The sequence below is a fragment of the Amphiprion ocellaris genome, chromosome 15 (assembly GCF_022539595.1).
Source record: "Amphiprion ocellaris isolate individual 3 ecotype Okinawa chromosome 15, ASM2253959v1, whole genome shotgun sequence".
NCBI classification, from domain to species: domain Eukaryota; kingdom Metazoa; phylum Chordata; class Actinopteri; family Pomacentridae; genus Amphiprion; species Amphiprion ocellaris.
This window is the reverse complement of record NC_072780.1, coordinates 2,706,125-2,716,244: the sequence shown is the minus strand read 5'-3', so window position 1 is coordinate 2,716,244 and position 10,120 is coordinate 2,706,125. Positions and strand designations below refer to the sequence as shown.

Below are 10,120 nucleotides of genomic sequence, written 5' to 3'. Positions count from 1 at the left end.
AGGGCTGAAATTTTCTAAGTCCCACAGTAGATCTCTGTTAGTTTGAACCTTCAGACAGTCCAAGGACTGATATCTTCCAAGTTCCTGAGTAGTTCTCTGTTAGTTTGAACCTTTAGACAGTCTGAGGGCTGAAGTTTGAAAAGTTTCTCAGTACTTCTCTGTTAGTTTGAACCTTCAGACAGTCTGAGGACTGAAGTTTTAAAAGTTTCTCAGTACTTCTCTGTTAGTTTGAACTTTCTGGTTAACAGAAGCCTTAAAACTTGTGACCATGAGTCTTGATTTCACATTTCGACCATCCATCTGAGTTCTTCTCAGACCTTCACCTGTGGGTTTTTTAGAAATCCTCAACAAACTTTGATTCTCTTCACTGAACAGTAAAGTTGTGGAGATCAGAAGGTAACATTAGTTTGATCGATGCCTTCAACTACTAGTAGACTTTATCTGGAAAGCAGTTTTCTGAAATGAGGTCTTAGTAAATCTGCCCACAATCAAACCAAGAACATAGAAAGAGGAAATATTTGAAGAAACAACTTGATGTTTTCATTTCAGACTAGAAAACGCTTTAAGACTTTTATCTGTTCTTGTTTTTCTTCGTTGTTTTGTTGTCTCTTCTGTTTAATTTGACCTTCTAAAGTTTAACTGGTGTCTTTTCAAATGTTTTGTCTTTAGTTTGATTCTTCTTAAATGTTTAGTTTTGCTCTTTTCTCTCTGATTTGATTTTTAAATGTTTTGTCTTTTTAATGTTTAATTGTTGCATTTTCAAACGTTTCATCGACTTTTCTAAGTTTTATGTTTAAAAATTTTCCTGTTGTTTCCCACTGTTTATTTTTTGGATTGAATATTTAAGATTTTACTATTTAAAGGTTTTATCATCTTTTAATGTTTAATTTTCTTATTAAATGCTTCATTGTATTTTTGTTTAATTTCCTATTTAATGCTTTAATGTCTTTTCTAAGATTTAATTTTCAAATTCAACATTTAATTTTTGAATTAAATGTTTTGCCTTTTTAATGTTTAATATTCTGTTTAATTGTATTTTTTAAAGGTTCAATTACCTAAAATCTTTTGTCTTTAATGGTCAATATTCTAATTGTTATTTTTAATTTGTTTATTTTTGTAATTAAATGCTGTGTATTTTTTAATGTTTAATTATCTAATTAATTATTTTATCTTTAATGTTAGTATTCTTAATTAACTGGATCTTTTCATGTTTATTTATTTAGTGTTTAATTAGTTTTATTGTATTAAATGCTTTGTCTTTGTTTTATTACATTTAATTGCTTTTTTAATGTAGTTTATTTTTTTAATCTTTTTCTGTCAAGACTTTAACCCCAACCTTAACAATTAAACAAACCCTTAAATCACAATGAAAATACTTCTGTTGTCACAATCATGAGTTAGTCAATTATTCAATTTATCAATTCAACTTTATTTATTTAGCACTTTTCACACAGATGACAAAACTAAACAAGCAAAGAGAAAAAACTGCTAAAACTATGATTAAAACTCAAAAACATTTAAAAAAAATTAACATGGTAATAAAATATGTTGTGTTCAGGGGATGGAGGGAGTTTATTGAAGTCTTCTTGGGCTCACATGGTAAATCATTTAAAATATAAAATTGATATTCAGTCTAAGGAAACTGCAGAGCGACAGAAGAACCAACAATATCTCCTGTTTTCTCCTTTAATGAGTCGACTCTTCTTGTGCTTTCAGACCAAAGAACTACAGACTCTTCACAACCTGCTCAAACTCTTGGTACAGGACCTCACCACACGGGTCAAGAACGTTTCCTTCTCCTCATTTCTACTCTGAAGCTCACCTTCTCCTGCTCAAACTGCTGACAAATGTTTCTGCTGCTCTAAAGTCTGGTCTCCAGAACTTCCTAAAAACTCTCAAAGTCTCTTCTGCTGCAGGCTGCTTTGTAGAACTGTTCCAGAAAACCTCACTAAACCACATGGAGGGGCCTCAAGATAGTCGTCCAAATGAAACCGTACAAAAACCAAACTAGCACAACCCAAACGCTAAAGTCTCCTGCAGCCTACCAGAGAACCTCTGAGAACAGAGAATCAGGACAGGAACTCTTACCTTCTGGACAACCAACGCTGGTTCTCAAACAAGAATACAGAATATGTCTGACCAAAAACCTCTAAAGACTCACTACAGCCAAGATAAAGACACAGCTGCACCAAATCCACTAATCACTGCACACATTAGCACCATGTGCTAACTGTGGCTAAAGAACCACATTTACCAAGACAACTATCCAGTACAAAGCCCTAAAACACACCAAGAAACACATTAAAGACAATTTTACTGCTGGAAGCTGCAAGCCAACGCCTAAAGAACAAACTAAAGCAACGGAACCAAACCCAGTTCAGTGGTGAGGAGAAACAGAGGAAATGTTTGAATGTAGCTAAATAAAGCAGGAAGACACTGAGCTGCTCAGGTGTTCCTGATAACACCAAGCAGCCACCTGGAATGCCAATAGGAACACAGCCACCTGGACAGCCAATAGGAACACAGCCACCTGGACAGCCAATAGGAACACAGCTTCCTGGAAGTCCAGAGGGCTGGCTTAGTCAAGGAAATTTAGTTTAAAGTTGAAGCAGAAAGTTAACAAAGAAAGTTGAAAACCACCTTCTGATCCCTGAAATCTCTGAGTTTTCACACAAAGAACACCTGAACATGTCAAACTGGTTCCACAGTAGAACCATCATTGTAAAAACATCATAATATGGTGCAGGGACGGAGTGGGACTCATTTTCAGCCCTGGAGTTTCATGTCTCAGACCGGCCCACTTTAGATCATGACCTATTATTATTAAAATCATGTAATTATAACCTCACATATTAAGTCTACAATAGCGCATTGTTCTGTAAAGCCTTGTAATTCAGTGCATTTTTCTAAAAAAGTTCCAATTCAGTCCAGTAAGTGTTGCTTCATAATGTGGATTTATTTCAACATAAGTGCACATCTCCAACATTATTCTTTACAACACATCCTTTTCAATAATATCAGACTCTATATTCTGTTCAAATAAGTGTTCACAGACATCCATATCTTAAAAATGAATTAAAAAATAAATAAAAATATTTCATTTTCAATTTAAAAAATAACACTATCATCTCTTTTTCCTCTGCAAGGAAACTGTTCAGTCACAACTTAGATTTCATAAACATGATGAGAACATGAGTTAAAGAGCAAATCTCCAACACTATTCTTTACAACATCAGAATGTATGAATGTACATCCTGTGACTGAGGGTGAGCAAAGAAATCAAAATATCAACCGACTCATCTTCATCCGTCTCCTTCCTAACTTGTGGTTCAGGTTCTGCTGCTGGAATCAGTCCCTGAGAGACTCTGCTCTCCTTTCACACTTCCTCCAGTTTCTCTAGACTCACCTGCATCTGTATGCAATAAAAAATAATAATCTGTACACACATTTAGACTTAAGGAAATTAAGATATTTTCAGTAGCTAAATATGCAGGCTTATTTTATATTACTTTCATTCTATTCGCATTCAATTGTGGGCTTTGTGTATTTACTTAGTTTTAATGATTAGAAAAATAAAATGGGTCACTGCTACTTTTGAGCATAGAAAATGGTTATATTGGAACTAATGCTTGCTTGTTCACACATTCTGTTACAGCAGCTCACCTGTTATTTCCATACCGACAGCAGTAATCCCCTCATCACTACTGGCTCCTGGCTGTGCTTCTGACACTAAATCACATTTTAAAAAATAAATAATAAAAAAAAAGATTTCTTCTGACTGAGTGTTACGTGGCAGGGAAAACGTGAACCCAAAGTGAGATCGACAGAGCAGACAGCTGGCAGATTTAAACCAAGCAAGGCTTTATTGTCAGAGTCTACAAACTAACGAATATGTCAACTTAGACCAGAACTCACTAACGGGGGAGGCGCACGCCGGCACTCTGCACCTGGGGGATCACGGCAGCTGCAGCCAGGAACGACACCGCGTCCTCTTCAAGGGGCAGGTAGACCGGAACAGGGGGGCAGTCGGGCTCCTGGAAGTCCGGCAGTCCGGAGGTCCGGAGGGCGCGTCCTCGAGCCGTGCGGCTGCGTGCGTCGGCGGCTCCTGGGGAGGGCCGGGAACGGAGCTGGTCCGAGGACGAGGCGGGGTGGGTCCTGTCCTCTTCTGAAGGACGGCTAGCAAGAACCTCAACCGGAGGTTTGCTGGGGGGATCCAGGTCCTCTGCCGGGGGATCCAGGTCCTCTGCCGGGGGATCCAGGCCCTCTGCCGGGGGATCCAAGTCCTCTGCTGGGGGGATCCAGGTCCTCTGCCGGGGGATCCAGGTCCTCTGCCGGGGGATCCAGGTCCTCTGCCGGGGGATCCAAGTCCTCTGCTGGGGGGATCCAGGTCCTCTGCCGGGGGATCCAGGTCCTCTGCCGGGGGATCCAGGTCCTCTGCCGGGGGATCCAGGTCCTCTACTGGGGGGATCCAGGTCCTCTACCGGGGGATCCAGGTCCTCTGCCGGGGGATCCAGGTCCTCTACCTCTAGCGAGGCCTCGTTACGTCACAGAGTATATCAGAGCTGAAATACTGCAGTAAAAAATGATTAGAGCTAAAATACTGCAATAAAAGATGATTAGAGCTAAAATACTGCAATAAAAGATGATTAGAGCTAAAATACTGCAGTGAAAGATGATTACACCTAGAAAACTACAGTAAAACTTGAATATTAGAGCTAAAATACTGCAATAAAAGATGAATATTATAGTTAAATACTGCAGGAAACTGTGATTAGAGCTAAAATACTGCAGGAAATGATGAATATTAGGGCTAAAATAATGCAGAAAAAGATTAATAGAGCTAAAATACTGCAGTAAAAGATGAACTTTAGAGCTGAAATACTCCAGGAAAAGACGAATATTAGATTTAAAATACTGCAGTAAAAGATGGATATCAGAGATACAATACTACAATAAAAGATGAATAATAGAGCTAAAATACTGCAGTAAAAGATTAATATTAGAGCCAAAAAAAACTGCAGTAAAAAATGAATATTAGAGCTAAAATACTGCAGTAAAAGATGAATAATAGATCTAAAAACTGCAGTAAAACATGAATATTAGAGCTAAAATACTGCAGTAAAAGATGATTAGAGCTAATATACTGCAGTAAAATATGAATATTAGAGCTACAATAGTGCAGAAAAGTTGATAAGACCTAAAATACTGCAGAAAAAGATGATTACACCTAGAATACTGCAGTAAATGATGAATATTAGAGGAAAATACAGCAGTAAAAGATGAATATTAGAGCTAAAACACTGCAGAAAAAGATGAATATTAGAGCTAAAACACTGCAGAAAAAGATGAATATTAGAGCTAAAATACAGCAGTAAAAGATGAATATTAGAGCTAAAACACTGCAGAAAAAGATGAATATTAGAGCAAAAATACTGCAGTAAAAGATGATTAGCGCTAAAATACTTCAGTAAAAAATTAATATTAGAGCTAAATACTGTAGTAAATAATGAATATTAGAGCTAAAATATTATAGTAAACGGTGATTAAAGCTAAAACACTGCAGTAAATGATAAATATTAGAGCAAAAATACTGCAGAAAAATGTGAACATTAGAGCTAAAATACTGCAAAAAAGATGATTAGAGTGAAAATACTACAGAAAAATGTGAATGTTAGAGCTAAAATACTGCAGTAAAAGATGAATATTAGAGCAAAAATACTGCAGTAAAATGTGAATGTTAGAGCTAAAATTTTGCAGTAAAAGATGAATATTAGAGAAAATATTACAGTAAAAGATTAATATTGGCCCACAACTGGAGGCTGGCTGGGCTCAGAGACGACGACAGATGAGATGAGTGCAAGAAAGATCCCCACACGACCCCATTTTAGTTCCTGTCATTGAGTTGCAGCGCTGGACTACCTACCTTGAAGGTACTGAGGAGCCGGCAACAAGCGTGGAGAGCAAAGCTTAAACAAAACAAAAACAAGAGGCCCGTGGCACTTGACGGTCACCTGAATTTTTGATGTAGTCAGTTTTGTTGTTTATGGAAAAAAAAATACGAATGCACGTTTTGAATGGTATACCACATAACTAAATCAATTTATATTCAACAAAGTGCGTGATTTTAGGATTTATGCTGCTACAGTCATGTAAGAAGCAAACACCTAATGCTGGTGGGTCGGATTTTTTCAGCTCCATCATAGATTAAGCCAATGTTTTTAATTCAGAGATGTGTGTGTGGAGTGGGTGTGGGTTTTGTCACCACTTTAGCGGCTTCATTACTTGAGGATTGAATGCAAACTTCACAAACTTATCAAGACCTTAATTTCTAGGGCATCAAGGTTACGATTACTATAGATAAGGGAGATAAACTTTGCCAAATGTGAAACCCTGGGGCCTGGACCCTTCCATCCACAAAGTGTATTGGATTCTACCATATCTGGATAGGGTTCTGGACAGCCTGAGATCTTTGGAATTTGTAATTAATTTAGGTCCTTGACTTGACTGAAAACTGAAAGTGGTAATGAAAAAGGTTCTGCAATGTTGTGGGGAAAAAAGAATGTTTACTTTTGTTTAAAATGAATATCAGTAAATCTAGTCAATGATTAATATAAACATGTTAATTTTCTTACATCCTGACGTTGGTCTTCCTCATTTGTTATCCTCCGACCACCAAGAAGGGCAGCTGTCCTCCTGTTCTGATTTGTGTCCTACATAAAGTTAGACAAAAGTGAGCTCATGCAATACTACAGTTCACACTGACAAATTCACGCTATACATACCTCTTTATCAAGGCACTGCATAACACTTTGAAGGGTCAACCTCCTGCTTGATGAAATGGCTGCTTTATACAACTGCAAGAGAAAAAAACCCAAAATGAGCTGCATGTTTTGAAAAAGGATAATGTGAATCAATTTTGCTTTCTTTTTTTGACCATTTCAGCTGTGTTAATGCAAATGGAATGAAATTTCCTTGGGGTCTGGATTCTTTTCAGATCTTTCAATTTTCAACTTCAGCTCTTAGCTCATCTTCAGCTCATATACTGTATACATACAATTGTACCTCTTGGCTCCATTGTGGCCATTTTTGGCCAATTGAAACCCATGTAAACTACATTTTTTCATTCCTTGTTATTCACAGTACTAAAGCATACAAGTTGGGTAAAATTGCTTTCATTCCTAACTCAACACTTCAAAATTGTAGTTTTTAATGTTTTCTACCAGATTATGTCATTTGTCTATTTTAGGCCAAAGGAGCAATTTCATGTAATATTCTTAGTTTCCAATAGGGGCGTATGATGACTTACTGCCCTCCAATGGAGTAAATGAATGACACAATTCTGACACAGGTGTGATCTTAAGGATGTCAGATAATGAAAAGTGTGTCTGTACATGAAATTGCAGCACAAAAAAATGTAGAGAGAAATAAATTATTGCATCTTAGATCCAGCTTGCAGTGAATTTCTGCTGATGCAGGCTGTTGAGCTTTGAGTGTCCCAGGAAAACTTGACTTTGATGCACATGTTGAAAGCAACTGTAGCTTTGTTGTTTTCATAAAAAGTGCCACACACAACTACAGAATAGACCTCAGACACCCAAATATCTAGTCTCCAAAAAAAATCACAGGACATCTTGCAAAGATGCAGCTGCAGGGCAAACAAAAACAACCTACGACACTGTTTAGAAATGTGTCCTGGACTTTATGCAGGTGCAGTCAGTACTAATGCTATCAGCAGCCCAACAGCTCCCAGATCATTTTTACTCTGGCAAGATGGCGAGAAGGTCATATTCACTGCTTCAAGCACTTGAGTTTGTGATGCGATCAGAGAGCGAAGATGGGGAGAAATCCACTGCACTTGAAGAGACGACATCTACCAAAGATGAGGACACATCCTCTCGTGAAGATGAGGACACATCCTCCTCAGAGGATGACAGCACCACTCTACTGATGATGAGGAGTACCAGCCAGTACCTGATTCTTCCTCCTCAGGGGGTGAGGACAATACAGACACAGCGGTTAAACAAAAAAACACAGCCACAGGTAATGGCAGATACAGAGGAGCTGGCGGCTGAATGGATATCTCATAATGGGAAAATTCTTTGGTTTCCCACTAATAAAGAGACCCTGCATTTCAATCCAGTACCACCCCTCTATAAAAATAAATGTTGTTGTTTTTCAAAGTAAACAAGTATTGTGCATTTTTTTTCTCAAATCAAATTTAAAGATTTAAAATTCTGAAGCTGAAAGAAATTTTGGATTTCATGGTCAGGACTGATTCTAATTTTAAAAACTTGACTGTTGAAAGTAGAAAATAATGTTTTGGGTTTTTTTACAGCATTTTGTAAAAACAGTAGGTGGTAATTTTCTTCTTTTTTTGTCACTGCACAAAAAAATTAATGATGCATAAAAATCATTGATACTGCTAGTTATTGACAAACATTTAGAAAAATTAATCAGGCAGCATGTATGATTTTTAGTTAAAAAAGTGATTTTGTGCATTATGTTATCTAACAGGCATTTAAAGGGTCAAAATTCTGGTTTTTGGTGTTCATGGACAGAACTGATGAAAGTTATAAAAATCAAGTTGGTGAAAGTGGAAAAATATTTTCATATATATTAATTTTAAAGCATTTTGAGACTGCAAACAGGGGGTGGCCATTTTTGGCCACGAACACGCTGAGAGGGAGTTTTTTTGTTTTTTGGTCACTGCACAAAAAAATTATGATGCATAAAAATCATTGACACTGCTCATTATTGACATTCATATAGCTGCAATTATGCTTAAAAACTAAATCAGGAAGCATGTATTATTTGGTTAAAAAATGTGATTTTATGCGTTTCTGGGCCATAAACAAAGGAAAACAACAAGCCAAAAACAAAGAGAAAAAACTAAAACAAACAAAAACAGAACATACACAAAAACCAGACAATATCATCAACACACCATCAACACATCATTAACACGCCATCAACACGCCATCAACACGCCATCAACACGTCGTCTTACGCTCTGAAGACTGCAGATGCAGCAGAAACATGTCAGCAAGATAAAACCATCCTTTCCTTACCGAGTTGTCGGATTAAAAGTAAAGCTATTCTATAGATCATTTAAAAGGTTCAAACTGAGTTCATCACCAGACAGAAACTACTTTAAACTCCCACTAAATGGACTAGATGGTTTCATGTTTGTTTCTAGAGAACCACACTAGACAGGAAAGAACTGTAGCCATCAGTTAAACGTCATTATCTACACCTGGTTAGACACAAACCAAATCAGAACACATCAAACACAAAAACATCTCAAACACACAAGTCCATTTAGTCAACAGAAGCAGAAAAGACAGATTCTATTTCAGTGTCCTCATGGTGACACTAAAAGCTTCTTAATTAAAGAAGGAAAAAATCCAAATAATGACAGTTCAAGAAATGATGGGTTCATTTCAGTTCAGTTTGAAGGTTTGGGTGAGTTAATGTGAGGAGTTGGAGTATAAAGGAGTGTAAATTAGTGTAGGTGAGGAGCTGAGGAGGGCAGGAGAGGCTAATGTGAGGATTATGCAGCCTAAAGTCTGGAGATTTGGACAGAAAAAAACACTGAACTTACCTCCACCAGGGTCCAACAGAAGGTGCAGACATCCCAACAGCTGAAGAGGTGGAATCTCCTGTCCTGGGATCAGTTCATATCCAGCAGGTGGTTCAAGAGCAGGAAAAAGCTGCTTCTGGATTCTAAATCTACTCCGTTTATTCCAGACTGCTCACTTTACTTTAATATATCACATTTTAGAAGAGAACTGACCACAATCTGGGAAGTTCCTCCTGAAATCTCCTGGTTCCTCCCAGTGCTCTCACTCATCTCCTTTGTTCTCCAGGCTTCTTTCATTAGCAGCAGCTCACAGGTGTATCTGCTTCATGACATCACTTCCTCCCTGCACTTCCTGCCAGGTAGAAATAAAAGTCTATTCTGTCCATTTTCTTTCTGTTGCAAAGTTTCCTGCATTTCCTGCAGTTGATTTATTCATTTTTAAAAGGTCAAAAGAGACTATTTTTATCTGTAATTCCGCTAACGTGACTGAACGTGGGCTGCAGTTCCTGTTATTTAAACATCAATGTGATGTATAAATGC

At 37.5% G+C, this 10,120-nt stretch overlaps 1 long non-coding RNA gene across 1 annotated transcript; it reads right to left on the bottom strand.

Moving 5' to 3' along the window:
* Window positions 1-1,498: 1,498 nt before the first annotated feature.
* On the bottom strand, window positions 1,499-7,048 carry LOC129350710 (uncharacterized). Its single transcript, XR_008604193.1, has 4 exons — window positions 6,783-7,048; window positions 6,633-6,710; window positions 2,531-4,570; window positions 1,499-2,476 (listed from the first exon to the last, which is right to left on the bottom strand). It is a non-coding gene; the product is annotated as an uncharacterized LOC129350710 (long non-coding RNA).
* Between the last annotated feature and the right edge of the window lie 3,072 nt (window positions 7,049-10,120).